This window comes from Coenobita brevimanus, chromosome 1 (genome assembly GCF_032717465.1).
Source record: "Coenobita brevimanus isolate Jiangsu-jjx chromosome 1, ASM3271746v2, whole genome shotgun sequence".
NCBI classification, from domain to species: Eukaryota; Metazoa; Arthropoda; class Malacostraca; order Decapoda; family Coenobitidae; genus Coenobita; species Coenobita brevimanus.
Window position 1 is genome coordinate 8,098,073 of NC_136954.1, and position 17,500 is coordinate 8,115,572.

Genomic DNA, 17,500 nt, shown 5'->3' on the forward strand with positions numbered 1-17,500 from the left:
ATATATATATATATATATATATATATATATATATGTGATAGATAGATAGAGATATATATGTAGGTGTGTTTATTATATCCATGTTAATTTCATGTTTCCCTTCTTGTCTCAGCCCTTTCAGTGCTAATACCTCTTCTTCATTACAATCATGCTACCGCCAGCAGCTTTTATGCCTTTTGCCAAGAACGTTATGTTTTTGTTGGCATTGGTTTGATTGTCTATTTGTCTGTTTGCAGGATTACTAAAAAAACTACAAATTGTTTTTGCTTATAATTTTGGGAGGGGTAGGGTATGGCTCAAGGAACAATTCATTGGATTTTGGTGGTGATACGGATCGTCATCAGGATTTATGAACCTTTTGTTTGTTCATCGACATATCTCCAATAGTTGGCAATGAATTTCAGTGAAATTATGAGGAAGGACGGACCATAGATCAAGAAAGAATTGATTCAATTTGGGGGCCGATCCGGATCCCGCAATGGCACTGGGGGAGGTAATGCGCTCTCTGAGTGTTTTCTAGTTTAGTTATGGTACATTTTATTCTGAAGAATATTAATAAATGTAGTTTCTAACCCCTTCAGTGGGATAGGTTAACCAGTAGAGAACATGATGACTATAGGCAATTTATTCTCCCTTAGGAAAGACCGGAAAAAACAGTGGTAGTGAAGGGGTTAGTGAGGGCTATATTTCTCCCTTCCAGTTGGACAACTTACTCCATAAAATCTGACGGTAGCAAGAATAAAGAAAAAATTCGTCATTTGATTGAAGGGGCTAAGTTGTGTGGACTTAGCAAGATTACAGTAAAAATACATAATAGTGGAGATAATTGACTGTTGTTGCTGTTGTTGTTGATTATAGTTTTTTCATCATATATACCTCATATTGTTCCTTACACGTTATATGTAGCCACCTGTTCCGAGGAGATATTTTCTTTGTTCTTGCTATCTTCAAACTATTTTATTCATCTATGGGTAGACTTTAGAACTGGAGAGGTTAGGTACAGACTACATTAACCTGTTCAGCACTAGAGTTTTTTTTCTCAAGGTAAATGAAACACACTGGATGGAGCAAAGACAAGACGATAAAGTATGTCCTGAGGTGGAAGGATTTAAATATGAAAATTGGTTGTATCGGTATTTGTTCGCCTCTGACATGGTTACAAAAATCATTGTTGTAGGCCAAATAGGGAAGATTTGTCATGCAAGGAAATTCTCCCATCACGTTGTAGTTTTGTGGTGGTGATTTTTTTTTTTTTAAATGTGTCCAAGTATTCCCTTCATATTGTTGTTGCCGTTGATTTCTTCCCTTAATGTGTCCAAATATTCCCTTGGTTGTATTCCAGGGGAAGATTATGGCTTACCATGAAATGTCATCCCTGATATCCTCATAAAACTGATAGTCAGTTAGCCGTATTCCCAGTATCCCTGACCGACACTGACTGTAGGTCATGACCGCGTACAGTCTTGTGTGTAAAGGTGTCGAGTGCTCTGGAATAAACTACCAGAGAAACTAATACATCAGATCTTGTTGTAAGCAAAATAAGAATTAGAAAAGTTAATGTAATCTTGTTTTGTTCACCAAATTTCTAGCTCCTCCCTCCCATTCCTTTGCTCACTGTACCCATTTCCATACCCCTCTAACAGTCATGTTTGGAGCATACTTTAAAATCTAATTTCACTGCAGCAATACCGCTAATTCTACAACACTCATTTCCACAGGCTATACTTTTCCTGCCTCAGCTCTATTGCCCCCCTAACTTCCAATCCATTCCACACTTTCTTTTGCTCACAACTCCAATTTCTTTACCCGCCCTTCGATGTTTTCATGGTGCAGTGCAGGTCACATGATTGACGAAAGTGTATGTTCTATGCTTCATGGTGATCCTTCCCTTCTCTTGCTTACTGGCTTTGGCTGGAGGAATTTCCGAGTTGGGGCAGCTTCTCACTTTATTTTTAATCTTCGGTTCATATTACCGTAATTACCACAGTTATAATCTTCGTTGTGACAATAATGCCTCTAAAGTACCGGTAGGGGTGTTGTTGTTTCCTTTGTACACACACTCCTTCCCCCGTCTCTCTCTCTCTCTCTCTCTCTCTAGTTGACCCCTCTCTTCATCACAGGATACCCACGCTAGGGCCCTGACTCTGAGCAAAATAGCAGGCATCTTCTACATCCTGACTGGAGGCCTGGCACTGTCAATGGTCGTGGGCATCACAGAATTTTGCTACAAATCGAAAATGGACGCCAGCCGAGCCAAGGTAAGTAAAGGCAGTGAGTGGGCTAAATGTGAAAATTAAGTGGGCGAGGGTGTATGCATACCCCAAGTACATATTTTTATTTTTTATGCGAGGAAGAAGGAACTAAAGGCTGCGAGCCCGCAATTGTTGTTCCTTCCAAGAGAAAAACAAAATACAAGAGAGAGCCAAATTCAAGGTCCAATCATTTCGAGTGACGTGAGGGTCACTTACTTGATGCTTATGATTTTTAAGGTGCCAGGTGGTGTGTTAATTACACCATTACAGTCAGGGTGACAGCCTAACGCAGGTTCAGTCTCCAAGATTTGACTGAAGGCCTTTCAGTAATGTAAAAAAGGGGAGTATACCGTCATAGCAATGCCCGTAAATGCCTTGGACGAGTGGCAGCCATGCTTAAACCCCAACCCTGCTTTAGCCTGCATTTTATATTGCATTATGTAGTCATATATGATATTAAGAAGTCATGCAAGTTCTGCCTTTGACAGTTGCTTAAGAAAATGTAATAGTACAATGAGGACTTTTCCGTATCCTTCACCCTGCACGTTTTAAAAATACGGCTATAATCACTCATAATTGGTCATGAATATGTTCCAAAGTATTTAAAAAGTTTACAACTGGGATTATGAATAATGCGAGACTCACAGTTTATCTTAATAAGCAGCAAAGGAACATGAAAAGCCTTTTTCAGTTATTTAATGTAGACAAAAATGAATTTCAAAGAGACAGTTAGGTCTTAATGTTCACGAGTGTACGTTAACTTTTGTGTCCCTTAGAGTTGAGGATACGAAAGTGAAAGGATAAGGGACCGGTATATATATATATATATATATATATATATATACCACCCCGTCAATTATACCATCCTTTCACTTTTACCACCCTTTCAACTGCATCACCCACTCACCTGTACCACTCTTTCAACTATACCACCCTATCAATTATACCATACTTTCACTTATACCACCCTCTCACCTATTCCACCCTCCCACCTATAACACCCTCCCACCTATAACACTTTCCTACCTGTACCACCCTCCTACCTACAATGTACCACCCACCCACCCACCTATACCACCCACCCACCCACCTATACCACCCACCCACATACACCACCCTCCCACCTGTACTGCCCTTCCACCTATACCACCCTCCCACGTATAACAACCACCCACCTATACCACCCTCCTGTCTATACCATTTTTCTACCTGTACCACCCACCCACTAGTACCACTCTCCCACCCACCTCTGCCACCCTCACCTATACCAACCCACCCACACGACTCACCCACCTACATTACCCACCCACCTACATTACCCTCCTATTACACCACTCACCCGCACCAGTAACCCTTGTCATGTTAACAGTAGGTTCAGAAATTGGGGGGTTGTAGCCCCTCCCCCCGTCCAGATGTTGATAGGGATATTAACCGGTCTCATTCTACCTAACGCTTGGCTGGGTTGGAATTTACCTTTATACCCCCTTTTTTTTTCTCTCCATTTAAAACTCTAGCCCTTTTTATGATCTTCCGGTTTTTGTACTATTACCATCCTGCCGTTTCTTTTATAATGCTGTACTTTTTATTCACATCAGCTGATAAAACACCACCAACCATCTATGCCACCCACCCATCTACGCCACCCATCCACCTCTGCCACCCACCCATCTATGCCACCTACCCATCTATGCCACCAACCCATCTAAGCCACCCACCCATCTAAGCCACCCATCTTCCCATGTACACCACCTTCCCAACCACCAACACCATCCTCCCATACACCTACACCACCTTGCCATCTACCTACACCACCCTCACATCTGCCCACACCATCCTCTTATCTGCCTACACCATCCTTCCATCCACCTACACCACCCTCCCATCCACCTACACCACCCTCCCATCCACCTACACCACTCTCCCATCTACACCACTTATCCATGTACACCTATTCACCTGCACCACCCTTCCATCCACGTACACCACCCTCCCATCCACCTACACCACTCTCCCATCCACCTACACCACCCTCCCATTTACCCCACCCTCTCAACTACACCACCTATCCATCCACACCTATCCACCTACACCATCAATCTACCTACACCACCAATCTACCTACACCACCTATCCACCTTCACCACCTATCCACCTTCACCGTCCCATCCACCTGCACTGTCCCATCCACCTGCACTGTCCACCCATCTGCAACACCCATCCACCCAAACCTCCCAGCCACTTACAACAGTCATCCACCTACACCACTCATCCACCTACACCACCCACCCACCTGCATCACCCACCCATCTGCACCACCCACCCATCTACACCACCCACCCACCAGGACCACCAACCCCTTTCCACTACTCATCCGTCTGTACCATCCATCTACCTGCATCACTACCCACCCACCTGTACCACCACCCATCCACTTGCACCACTTGTCCACCTGCACCACCCACCATCCACCTGCACCACCCACCATCCACGTGCAATACTCACCATCCACCTGTACCACACATCCACCACCTGCACCAGTGCACAACCCACTCACCTGCACCACCCACCCACCTGCACTACACATTCACTTGCACCACCCATCCACCTGCACCACCCATCCACCAGCACCACCCATGTACCTGCACAACCCACCCACCTGTACCACTTACCATCCACCTGCACCATTTACCATCCACCTGCCTGAACCATTCATTCACCAACACCACCCACCCACTTGCACCACTCATCCATGTGCACCACTTATCCACCAACACCACCCATCCACCTGTACCACCCACCATCCACCAGCACCCCTCACCATCCACCAGCACCCCTCACCATCCACCAGCACCATCCACCCACCCACCTGCACCACCCACCCATTTGTACCACCCACCCATCAGCCCATATGTACCACCCACTGACATGCGCCACCCACCCACTTCCAACTCCCACTCACCTGTACCACCAACCCAACCACCGGCACAACCCACTGACCCACGTGTACCACCCATCCACCTACACCACCCAGCTGTCTGCACCACCACCCATCCATCGTCATCACCACCCATTCATCAGTACAGCCACCCATCCACCTGCATCACCACCCATCCACCTGCATCACCACCCATGCACCTGCACCACCACTCATCCACCGGAACCACCCACCACCCCACTGCACCACCCACCACCCCACTGCACCACCCACCATACATCTGCACCACCACCCATCCACCTGAACCACCCACCTTCAACCTACACCACCACCAACCATCCTCCTGCACCACCCACCATACATCTGCACCACCACCTATCCACCTGCACTACTCACCATCCGCCTGCACCACCACCCATCCACCTGCACCACCACCCATCCACCTGCACCACCACCCATCCACCTGAACCACCCACCATCCACCTGCACCACCACCCATCCACCTGCATCACCACCCATCCACCTACATCACCACCCATCCACCTGCACACCCATCCACCTGAACCACCCACCATCTACCTGCACAACCACCCAACCACCTGCATCACCACCCATCCACCTACATCACCACCCATCCACCTGCACCACCACCCATCCACCTGCACTACCCACCACATACCTGCACCACACACCACGTACCTGCATCACACACCGTCCACCTGCACCGCCATCCATCCACCAGCACTACCCACCATCCACCTGCATCACCCACCTGCGCCACCCACCCACTTCCATGACCCACCCACCAGGATCGCCCATCCTCCATCATCACCCATCCACCTGCACAACTTATTCAACATACACCACCCACCCACCTGTACCACCCACGTGCCTGCACCACACACCCACTTGCATTACCCCTTTACCTGCACCTCTCATCGACTTGCACCACGCATCCACCTGCGTTACTCATCCACCTGCATCACTCACTCACCTGCACCACCTATCATTCACCTGCACCACCCGCCCACCCACCCACCAACCTGCACCACTCATCCATCCACACACCTGCACGACCCTTTCACCTGCACCACAACCCATCCACAAGCACCACCCATCCACCTACATCACCCAATATCTTGCACCACCATCCATCCACCTGCTTCATCACCCATTCACCTGCACCTCCACCCAACAGCCTGCACCTCCACCCAACAGCCTGCACCTCCATCCAACTGCCTGCGCCTCCACCCATCCACCTGCACCACCACCCATCCACCTACACTGCACTACCAACCATCCACCTACACTGCACTACCAACCATCCACCTACACTGCACTACCAACCATCCACCTACACTGCACTACCAACCATCCACCTACACCACCCACCATCCACCTGCACCACCCGCCATCCACCTGCACCACCCGCCATCCACCTGCACCACCCACCCACGAGCCCAACCAACCACCCACCCATTTGTACCACCCACCCACCTCCACCACCCAACCACCTGCCCACCCACCTGTGCCAGCGACCCACCTGCACAACCCATCCTCCTGCACAACCCATCCTCCTGCACAACCCATCCATCTTCAGTAAAACACCCATCCACCTGCACCACCCAACTGTCTGCACCAACACTCATCCGCCTGCACAGTCACCCATCCACCGTCACCACCCATTCACAGGTACAACCACCCATCCACCTGCATCACCACCCATCCACATGCACCACAACCCATCCACCTGCACCACCACCTATCCACCTGCACCACCATCCATCCACCTGCATCACCACCCATCCACATGCACCACCACCCATCCACATGCATCACCACCCATCCACCTGCACCACCACCCATCCACCTGCACCACCACCTATCCACCTGCACCACACAAATCCAACTGAACCACCCACCATCCACCTGCACCACCACCCATCCAACTGAACCACGTCCCATCCACCTGCACCATCCACTATACATCTGCACCACACACCATCCACCTGCGCCATCCACCCACTTGCGCCATCCACCCACTTCCATGACCCACCCACCTGGATCACCCGTCCTCCTTCACCACCCATCCACCTGCACAACCCATTCAACAAACACCACGCATCCACCACCACCCACCCACCTGCACCACCCACGCCCCTGCGCCACACACCTGCCTGCACTACCACTTTACCAGCACCTCTCATTGACATGCACCACTCATCCACCTGCATTACTCATCCACCTGCACCACCTATCATCCACCTGCACCATCCGCCCACCCACCCACCAACCTGCACCACTCATCCATCCACACACCTGCACGACCCTTTCACCTGCACCACAACCCATCCACAAGCACCACCCATCCACCTACATCACCCAACATCTTGCACCACCATCCATCCACCTGCTTCATCACCCATTCACCTGCACCTCCACCCAACAGCCTGCACCTCCACCCAACAGCCTGCACCTCCACCCAACAGCCTGCACCTCCATCCAACTGCCTGCGCCTCCACCCATCCACCTGCACCACCACCCATCCACCTACACTGCACTACCAACCATCCACCTACACTGCACTACCAACCATCCACCTACACTGCACTACCAACCATCCACCTACACCACCCACCATCCACCTGCACCACCCGCCATCCACCTGCACCACCCACCCACGAGCCCAACCAACCACCCACCCATTTGTACCACCCACCCACCTCCACCACCCAACCACCTGCCCACCCACCTGCACAACCCATCCTCCTGCACAACCCATCCATCTTCAGTAAAACACCCATCCACCGTCACCACCCATTCACAGGTACAACCACCCATCCACCTGCATCACCACCCATCCACATGCACCACAACCCATCCACCTGCACCACCACCTATCCACCTGCACCACCATCCATCCACCTGCATCACCACCCATCCACATGCACCACCACCCATCCACATGCATCACCACCCATCCACCTGCACCACCACCCATCCACCTGCACCACCACCTATCCACCTGCACCACACAAATCCAACTGAACCACCCACATCCACCTGCACCACCACCCATCCAACTGAACCACGTCCCATCCACCTGCACCACCCACCATACATCTGCACCACACACCATCCACCTGCGCCACCCACCCTCCCACCCACTTGCGCCATCCACCCACTTCCATGACCCACCCACCTGGATCACCCGTCCTCCTTCACCACCCATCCACCTGCACAACCCATTCAACAAACACCACGCATCCACCACCACCCACCCACCTGCACCACACACGCCCCTGCGCCACACACCTGCCTGCACTACCACTTTACCTGCACCTCTCATTGACATGCACCACTCATCCACCTGCATTACTCATCCACCTGCACCACCTATCATCCACCTGCACCACCTATCATCCACCTGCACCACTCGCCCCCCCCCCCTGCGCCACCCACCCACCAACCTGCACCACTCATCCACCCACACACTATTCATCCACCCACACACCTGCACGACCCTTTCACCTGCACCACCACCCATCCACCAGCACCACCCATTTACCTACATCACCCAACCTCCTGTACCACCATCCATCCACCTGCATCACCACCCATTCACCTGCACCTCCACCCAACAGCCTGCACCTCCACCCAACAGCCTGCACCACCACCCATCCACCTGCACCACCACCCATCCACCTACACCACCACCCATCCACCTACACCACCACCCATCCACCTACACCACCAACCATCCACCTACACCACCAACCATCCACCTACACCACCGATCATCCACCTACACCACCCGCCATCCACCTGCACCACCTTCCCACCTACCCACCCACCTGTGCCAGCGACCCATCCACCGGCACAACCCACCGACCCACCTGCACAACCCATCCTCCTACACAACCCATCCATCTTCAGTAAAACACCCATCCATCTGCACCACCCAGCTGTCTGCACCAACACCCATCTGCCTGCACTGCCACCTATCTACCATCACCACCCATTCACAGGTACAACCACCCATCCACCTGCATCACCACCCATCCACATGCACCACCACCCATCCACCTGCATCACCACCCATCCACCTGCATCACCACCCATTCACAGGTACAACCACCCATCCACCTGCATCACCACCCATCCACATGCACCACCACCCATCCCCATGCACCAACACCCATCCACCTGCATCACCACCCATCCACCTGCACCACCACCCATCCACCTTTTTTTTTTTTTTTTTATGCGAGGAAGAAGGAACCAAAGGCCATGAGCCCGCAGTAACAGTTCCCTCCAAGAGAAAAACAAAATACAATAGAGAGCCAGATTCAAGATCCGATCATTTTGAGATGCCTGGACACACTGCGTTTGAAAGACTGGAGATCATAGGCAGCAGGAAATACAGACAGAGGGAGACAGTTCCAGAGCTGACCTGTTGCATAAATGAAAGACTGGGAGTAACGGTTAACTCTTGCATTAGAGAGTTGGACAGAAAAGGGATGAGAGTTTGCTGCCAGACGGGTGCTACGCGCCCGTCGTAGAGGTGGAGGAATGCAAGCAGACAGTTCAGAGGAGCAGTGACCATTAAAGTAGCGATAGAAAAGAGATAAAGATGCAACAGTGCGGCGAAGCGACAGAGGTTGAAGGGAGTCAGTAAGAGGAGGAGAGTTAATGAGACGAAAAGCCTTTGACTCCACCCTATTGAGAAGAGCTGTATGTGGGGAGCCTCCCCACACATCACCTGCATCACCACCCATCCACATGCACCACCACCCATCCACATGCATCACCACCCATCCACCTGCACCACCACCCATCCACCTGCATCACCACCCATCCACCTGCATCAACACCTGTCTCACCACTTACCCACCTACCCACCTTCAGTGCCCATCCACCTGCATTACACACCCACCTACACCACCTACCTGCACCACCCATCCACCCACTCAGCTGGACCACCCATGCACTTCCACCACCCATCCACCTGCACAACCCATCTACTTACACCACCCACCCACTCGTCTGATCACCCACCCCCCCTTACCACCCGCCCCCCCTTACCACCCGCCCCCCCTTACCACCCGCCCGCTTGCACCACCAATCCTCCTGCACCACACATCCTCCTGCACCACCCATCCACCTGCACCACCCGCCTGCACCACCCACACAACCGCCTGCACCATCCACCTACCCACTGGCACCACCCACCCACCCACTTGCACCAGCATCCATCCACCCACCCACCTGCATCGCCCACCATCCATCCATTTGCACTACCCACCCACCTGCATCGCCCACCATCCATCCATTTGCACTACCCACCCACCTGCATCACCCACCCTTTCTTCCACCTGCACCACTCACCCTCTCTTCCACCTGCTCCACCCAGCCACTTCCACAACGCACCCATCTGCATCAACCATATACCTGCATTACCCATCCACCTACACCACCCAACCACCTGCACAACTCATCCATCTACACCACCCATCCACCTGCCCCACCCACCCAAATGCACCACCTATCTACCTGCGCCACCCACCATCCACCTGGACCACCCACCATCCACCTGCACCACCCAGCATCCACTTGCACCACCAACCAACCTGTACCACCAAACCACCCACCTGCACCACCCAACCGCCTGCACCACCCAATCGCCAGCATCACCACCAAACCACCTCCACCATCACCCAACCACCTGTACCACCCACCATCCACCTGCACCACCTACGTCCATCACCCACCCACCTATATCTCCAATTCTCCTGCACTACCCACCCACCCACCTGGACCACCCACCCACTTCCACCACCCATCCACCTGCCCAACACCTACACCACCCAATCATCTAGACCACACTCATCTGACCACCAACTCGTTTGCACCACCCACCCATTTGACCATCCACTCACTTGCAACCCCCCTTGCTTGCACCACCCACTCACTAGCGTCACCCACCCGTGAGCACCACCCATCCACCTGCACCACCTATTCATCTGTACGTCCACCACCCACCCATCCACTCACCCATCCACATGCACCGCCAACCCACCCATATGCTCCACTCACCATCCACCTGCACCACCACCCATCCACCAGCACCACCGCCCATCCACCTGCACCACCACCCATCCACCAGCACCACCGCCCATCCACCTGCACTAACCACCATCCATCATCACACAGCATCTACCTGCACCATCCACCCACCAACACCACCCACCCACCCATCTGCACCACCAACCCACTTGCACCAGCATCCATCCACCCACCAACACCACCCACTCACCCATCTGCACCACCAACCCACTTGCACCAGCATCCATCCACCCACCTGCCTATATCACCCATAAACCTGCACCACCCACCATCCACCTGGATCCCTCCTCACCCATATGCATTTCCCACCCACTTGCATCACTCACCCACCTACATCACCCACCCTTCCTCCCACCTGCACCATCCTCACACTTTCAACACCCACCCACCAGCAACAGCTATCTGTTTACACTACCCATCCACGTACACCACCCATCCATCTACACCACCCATCCACCTACACCACCCATCCACCTACACCACCCACCCACCTGCACCACCTACCCACCTGCACCACCTACCCACCTGCACCATCCACCCACCTGCATCACTCACCCACCTGCACCTCCCACCCACCTGCACCTCCCACTCATCCACACTCCTGCACCACACACCCCCACCCACCCACCTGCAACACCCATCCATCCACACCAGCATCCATCCACCTGCTCCACCACCCATTTACCTGCATCACCACCCATTTACCTGCATCACCACCCATTTACCCCTGCACCACCACCCATTTACCTGCACCACCACCCATTTACCTGCACCACCACCCATCCACCTGCAACACCACCCATCCACCTGCAACATCCACCATTCACCTACAGCACTCACTATCCACCGGCACCTCTCACCATCCACCTGCAGCACCCACCTAACCACCTACACACCTGGACCACACACCCACTTCCACCACCCACTCACCTCCATCACCCATCCGCCTACATTACCCACCCACCTACACCACAAACATACCTGTACCACCCACCTACCTGCACTACCCACCTCTCTGGCCACCACCTGCCTCCACCACCCATCCACTTGCACCATCCATCCACATGCACCACCCATCAACCTGCACCACCCATCAACCTGCACTACCCACCCACCTGTACATCCACCATCAATCTGCACCACCCGCCATCCACCTCCACCACCTACCCACCTGCACCACCTATTTACCTGTACATCCACCATCCACCCACACCACCGACCCACTCGCCTGCAACACCCACCTGCAACAACCACCCACCCACCTGCACCAGCCACCAGTCACCCACCTGCACCAGCCATTCACATGTACATCCTCCATCAGTCTGCACCACCCGCCATCCACCTGCACCACCCGCCATCCACCTGCACCACCCATCTACCTTCACCACCCATCCACCTTCACCACCCATTCACCTGTACAACCACCATCAATCTGCACCACCACCCACAAACCTGCACCACCCATCCACCTGTACATCTACCATCAATCTGCACCACCTACCATCCACCTGCACCACCAATCCACCCTCACCACCTACCAACCTGCACCACCCATTTACCTGTACACCCACCATCCACCAACACCACCCACCCACTCACCTGCACCACCCACCACCCACCTGCACCAGCCACCTGCCCACCTGCACCAGCCACCCACCTGCACTACCTACCCATGCACCCACCCACTTGCACCACCCAGCAACCACCTGCACCACCACCCATCCACCTGCACCACCACCCATCCACCTGCACAACCCACCATCGATCTCCACCACCTGCCATCTACTTGCACCACCCGCATTCATATACACCACCTACCCATTTGCACCAGCATCCATCCACCCACCCTCTTGCACCAGCATCCATCCACCCTCCCTCTTGCACCAGCACACATCCACCCACCCACTTGCACCTGCACCCATCCACCCACCCACTTGCACCTGCACCCATCCACCCACCACCCACCCCTACACTGTCCACCACCCACCCACTTGCACCTGCACCCATCCACCCACCACCCACCCCTACACTGTCCACCACCCACCCACTTGCACTGCCAACTCACTCACCTGCACAACCCACCACCCACCCACCCTTCCACCCATCTGCACCACCCACCCACCTGCATCAGCCATCTTCCAACACCCCCCCCCCTACAGCACCCATCCACATACACCATCCATCTACATGCCCCACACACCCGCCTGTCCCACCCACCCACCCACCTGTACCACCCACTTACCTACAGCACCCATACACCTGCACCACCCACACACCTGCACCACCCACCATTCACCTGAACCACCCACCATTCACCTGAATCACCCACCATCCACCTGGACGACCCACCCACCCACCTGCATCACCCACCCTTCCACCCACCTGCACTATCCTCCCACTTCCACCACCCACCCATCTGCTACAGCCATCTGTTTTCATTACTCACCAATGTACACCACCCATCCACCTGCCCCACTCATCCAACTGCCCCACCCACTTGCCTACACCACCCACTTGCCTACACCACCCACCCGCCTGCATCACTCACCCTCCTGCATCTACCACCCACCCACCCTCCTGCACCTCCCTTCCACCCACCCTCCTGCATCTCCCTTCCACCCACCCTCCTGCACCTCCCTTCCACCCACCCTTCTGCATTTCCCTTCCACCCATCCTCCTGCACCTCCCTTCCACCCACCCTCCTCCACCACTCACCCGCCCACCCCCCTGCACTATCCATCCATCTGCATCACTACCCATCCACCTGCATCATCACCCATCCACCTGCATCACCACCCATCCACCCACACCACCACCCATCCACCTACAATACAGCACCCACCGTTCACCAGAAGCACTCACTGTCCACCAGCACCTCTCACCATCCACTTGCAACACCCACCTAACCACCCACACACCTGGACCACACACCCACTCACCTCCATAACCCATCCACCTACAAGGAGAGGGCCTATAAAAGGTACCGGAGCCAACCCACCCCTGAATCACATCTTTTATACGTTTCTGCCTGGAATCGTGCTAAGTCTGTTCTTCGCTCTGCTAAAAGTAATTTCATTCGTACTAAACGTTCTCAACTCTTTAACTCGAATTCTTCCCGCTCCTTCTGGCACCTTGCCAAAAACCTTTCTAACAACTTTGCCTCATCATCCTTCCCTCCTCTTTTCTACTCTGATGGCTCTGTAGCTATTTCTTCTACTGATAAAGCAGATCTCTTCTCTCAGACTTTCTCCTCCAATTCTACCTTAGACGATTCCAGTGCTGTTCCTCCATCACTTCCCCCCTCTGACTTCCTCATGGCTAACAGTAAAATTTCTTCAGCTAATGTATTTTCTGCCATCACAGGCCTTAATACTAATAAGGCATATGGGCCTGATGGAGTCCCTCCTGTTGTTCTCAAGAACTGTGCTTCTGTGCTTACACCCTGCCTAGGCAAACTCTTTCGCCTTTGCCTATCAACTTGTACCTTTCCTTCTTGCTAGAAGTTTGCCCTCATTCAGCCAGTCTCAAAGAAGTGTAACTATTCCCAACCCTTTAACTATCGTCCAATTGCTTTAACATTCTGTATCTCGAAAGTTTTTGAGTCTATTCTTAATAGTAAAATTTTAAAGCATCTTTCCTATCACAACCTTCTTTCTGATCGTCAGTATGGGTTCCGTCAGGGACGCTCCACAGGCGGTCTTCTCACCTACCTTTCAGACTCCTGGTCATCCTCCTTTCGGGACTTTGGGGAAAGCTTTGCCACTGCACTTGACATCTCAATGGCTTTCGATCGAGTCTGGCATAAATCTTTAATTTCCAAACTGCCCTCTTACGGTTTCTATCCTTCTATCTGTGTCCTCATCTATAGCTTCCTTTCTGGTCGTTCTGTAGCCGCTGTCGTAGACGGCCATCGTTCTTCTCCTATATCTATTAACAGTGGTGTTCCTCAAGGCTCTGTCCTATCACCAACCCTCTTCCTTTTATTCATCAATGACCTTCTAGGCTGTACATCTAACCCTGTCCACTCATACGCTGATGACTCCACCCTTCACCTTTCCATTCAATTTCCACAACGTCCATCTCAGCAGTTACTTCAACAAACAAGGGATGAGGCTATGGCACACCTAATGTCTGACTTGGCTCGTATCTCTGACTGGGGTAAAAATAATCTGGTTGTTTTTAATGCATCAAAGACTCAGTTTTTGCACCTGTCAACCCGACAAAATCTTCCACAGGTATACCCTTAATGTTTAATAATATTCAGCTTAATCTACATCGTCGTTGAATATGCTTGGGGTTTCATTTACTCGGGACATATCTTGGAAAGATTATATTACATCTCTTGTAAAATCAGCTTCCAAGAGATTGGGTGTGCTAAGCCGACTCCGTTCCTTCTTTACTCCTGCACAATTGTTGACTCTATACAGGGGTCTTATCCGCCCCTGCATGGAGTACAACTCTCATGTGTGGGGAGGCTCCCCATATACAGCTCTTCTCAATAGGGTGGAGTCAAAGGCTTTTCGTCTCATTAACTCTCCCTCTCTTACTGACTTCCTTTAACCTCTGTCTCTTCGCCGCACTATTGCATCTTTATCTCTTTTCTATCGCTACTTCAATGGTCACTGTTCCTCTGAACTGTCTGCACGAATTCCTCCACCTCTACGACGGGTGCGTAGCACCCGTCTGGCAGCAAACTCTCACCCCTTTTCTGTCCAACACCCTGATGCAAGAGTTAACCGTTACTCCCAGTCCTTCATTTATGCAACAGGTCAACTCTGGAACTGTCTCCCTCTGTCTGTATTTCCTGCTAGCTATGATCTCCAGTCTTTCAAACGCAGCGTGTCCATGCATCTCGAAATTAATGGATCTTGAATTTGGCTCTCTCTTGTATTTTGTTTTTCTCTTGGAAGGAACAGTTTTGCGGGCTCGTTGCCTTTAGTTCCTTCTTCCTTACATAAAAAAAAAAAAAAATCCCCACCCACATACCTGCACCTCACACCTACCAGCACCACCCACCTTTTCTGACCACCAGCACCACCCATCCACTTGCACCACCCACCCACCTGCACCACCCACCCACCTGCACCAGCCATTTGCCTGTACATCCACCATCAGTCTGCACCACCCGCCATCCACCTGCACCACCCATCCACCTTCATCACCTACCCACCTGCACCACCCATTTACATGTACATCCACCACCCACCTGCACCACCCACCATCGACCTGCACGAGCCTCCCACCCACCGGCACCAGCCACCTACAAACCCAGACACCCACCCACCTGCACCAGCCACCAGCCACACACCTCCACTACCCACCCAGCTGCACCACCCACCATCCCACGCACCCACCCACTTGCACCACCCACCATCCACCTGCGTCACCACCCATTCGCTTGCACCACAGTCCACCCACCTGCACCACCCACCATACACTTGCACCACCAACCTTCCACTTGCATCACTGCCCATCCACCTGCACCACCCACCTAGCTGCACCACCCATTCACCTGTACAACCTATTCACCTGTACATTCACCTGCACCACCCACCCACCTACATCACCTGCATCCCCACCTATCCACCTGTAACACACACCGACCCACCTGCACTACCCACCGACCCACCTGCACCAACCACCGACCCATCAGCACCACCCATCATCCACCTGCACCATCCACTATCCACCTACCTGTACTATCCACCCACCGATTTACCCACCCACTTACACGACCCACCATCCACCTGCATCACCACCCATTCACCTGCATCATCACCCATTCACCTGCACCACCCACCTGCCTACACCTCCCATATACCTGCACCACCCATCTACCTCACGACCCTCAATCAGCCTGGAACACCCACCCACCTGCATCGCCCACCACCCAATCACCTGCATCATCCACCCTTCCACAACCTGCAACACTTACCCACCCACGTACCTGCACCACCCATCCTCCAGCATCACAACCCACCCACCTGCACCATCACCCATCCACCTTCATCACCAACACCCATCCACTTACAACACCCAACCATCCACCTGCTCCACCCACCCAACCATCCACCTGCCTGGACCACACACCCACTTCCACCACCCACTCACCAGCATTACCCACCCACCTGCACAACTCAGATGCCTACACCACCTATCCACCTTCACCACCCACCCTTTTGACCAC

The 17,500-nt window shown here is 53.0% G+C and overlaps 1 pseudogene; it reads left to right on the top strand.

Annotated features, from left to right (window-relative positions):
* Positions 1–17,500, top strand: part of LOC145413476 (glutamate receptor 1-like) — an 806,335-nt pseudogene that overhangs the window by 787,740 nt on the left and 1,095 nt on the right.